General features: G+C 29.1%; 1 long non-coding RNA gene across 1 annotated transcript; it reads left to right on the top strand.

Annotated features, from left to right (window-relative positions):
• Window positions 1-129: 129 nt before the first annotated feature.
• On the top strand, window positions 130-1,371 carry LOC107855624. Its single transcript, XR_007051119.1, has 3 exons — window positions 130-786; window positions 864-914; window positions 1,077-1,371. It is a non-coding gene; the product is annotated as an uncharacterized LOC107855624 (long non-coding RNA).
• The last annotated feature ends 1,188 nt before the right edge of the window (window positions 1,372-2,559 follow it).

The following is a 2,559-nucleotide window of genomic DNA, read 5'->3' as shown; positions in this document are numbered from 1 at the left end:
GTAACTCTGTGCTGGATGATTTATCTAATGGCACTTTACAAGTCAAGACAATTTCTAAGTTGTTAGAGATTAGGGAAGTGAGTATAATATTTTTATAACACTGTTTTTAAGTTTTTTTCTTTTTTAATCTGTTATATTATTATCACAATATATTCTGTTTTTTTAACCATTATTCTTTCATCCAATGTTTAACTTTTTCTTTTTTTATCATTCTTTTTTTCTTAACAAATTACCTTTCTATTTTTGTTGCCCAAATTTAGTTACAAATGCAACAACAAAAACTGTTACATGTTCATAGTCCTACCAGGACTACTTTTTTAAAAATATATCTATTTCATTGTATAATCCTACACTGACATATTCTTTTCAATCATTAAATAAGAAGGTTCTCGCTGTTGCATTATTGCTATTACTGAATTGTTAAACCTAGATAATGGGTGGTCTTATATCACTTATGATTTGGGATACTGATGTCATATCTCTAATTGACAAGTTCGCAAATGACTTGAAGGAGGAATTACTTCAGGTATATATAATACATAGATTTCATCATTTATGTTAGCTATTAAATTTATTACTAACACATATATTATTCCTAGAATACTGGCAATGATGATGACCCTTCTTATCCAATGGAACTGAATAATAATCTTCAGAGAAAATTCATTTTTAAGGTGATTGTCAAGAAATATTCAAAACCATGATGAGGTGTACAGTGTTGTTAAAATTCTAGATGATGAAGATTTGATCAAGAAATATTCTCCTAATGAATCTGATACCTCCCGTGTAAGTAACCTTTCTTCAAACACATCTAATCATTTCATATATTTTTATGCTTATACTTTTCTAAACTGTGGTTATAGGACCATCACTTTACCAATTATGAAGAATCATATGCTGAGAAGGACTACAAGGTAATTAAATTGTATGACTTTATATTACCTAAATATATAATACAGACAACATATCTAAATATCTTTATTTATATATGGTCACTAAATGTTTTTTAAGGATTTGGATAATATATTGTTTATCTAACTTCTATATTTTAAATTGTTTTCTTTTGAATTTTGTAGGAATCCACCAAAGACAGTGACATGTTAACTTCTTTGAAGACGTATGCAAAGAGTAATAGATCTTCCAAGAAGGATAAATCTATCATAGTTGATGAAAATTTTCATGGTCAACTCTCAAGCAACAAGATTCACAAAGGCGCTAAAAAGAAAAACAAATCATCATCAGCGGCCTCTAAATGAATTATCTTACATTGTTTTTGTAGTATAATACTTTATATTAATCTAGCAGTTTGTTAGGGTTAGTGACATATATCATAAGTTATTTATATCCTGTTAAGGTGATACATTTCACACCTTTTTATACTACATACAAATAAGTGTTTTTACAATATTCTCTGTGGTCTTCAAACATAAGTTTCAATCATTTCGTACATAATATATATGTCACACTGTCAATGTGAATATAAAAAAATTATGCAGGCAACAAGCTTTTATTATTAAAGTTTATCTAAGGAAAATATCAATACTTGTGAAATATGAATACTTGTGAAATAATCAATTTCAATAATAAGAACTAACCGGTGCACCAAAAGTTTCACTTTAACCAACTATAAGTTCTGAACTTGCTGCTCAATTGTAACATCAATGAAGCATTGTCATTTCCACTATATTATGATATTATAAGCTATAGCAGATACGGCGATTTATGTCGGAGATATACCAGAAACCAGGGCCTGAAATAAAAAAGATATAAAGACATGCTTATACATATTAACAATATAAATAGGAGGTTTCAGCCTTCGCTTAACCACAGCGAAACCTCAATTACTAATATGAGCCCAAAGTAAACCACATATATCAGATCTCTTCACGACATCCATCAGCCAGTTTTCCAGGAAAGAAACATCACCCATTCATATGTGTAGAACAACAAAAGTAAATTATTACTTAAGAAAAAAATGAATAACCCAAAATGTGAGATTAGGACAACGGTTATGGAAGCTTTATCAAAGCCCAAAATGAGCATATCATAGTTTTTTTTTTAATAATTAGTAGTTTATGAAAGCTTTTAATACCTTTGCAAATAGTAGCAATAACCAATACTTCCGTTATTAAAAACAATGAAGGTTCGCTGGAAACATGACGATTGGATACATCAATGCGTAAACCACAACATTGTCTTTGCATAGATTATGAAATTATGATAACAGTACACTTCCATTATAACCATGTATGATATAGTTATCAGCAATTTGGGCAAATCTCATTTCAAATTATACATTAATCTTTTCATTAATTTACTGCAATGACCAAGATAGATGCATCAGAGTTGGCTGCTCATCACGTACTTATCAATGTTGCTGCTACGATTTATAAATGTTGTTCATATTGAGAAAGAATTCACCATATTTTAATGTTGGGCAAAGATGTTAGTGTGATTTGATGTTATTTTACAGAATAAATCAAACATTCAAAACAAAATAGAACACGTTTATAGCTTTAGAATTAGGGTATCATCACAGCTTTTGACAAAAATGTTCAG

The sequence above is a fragment of the Capsicum annuum genome, unplaced genomic scaffold (assembly GCF_002878395.1).
Source record: "Capsicum annuum cultivar UCD-10X-F1 unplaced genomic scaffold, UCD10Xv1.1 ctg72716, whole genome shotgun sequence".
Taxonomy (NCBI): Eukaryota; Viridiplantae; Streptophyta; class Magnoliopsida; order Solanales; family Solanaceae; genus Capsicum; species Capsicum annuum.
This window is presented reverse-complemented; position numbering and strand designations above follow the sequence as displayed.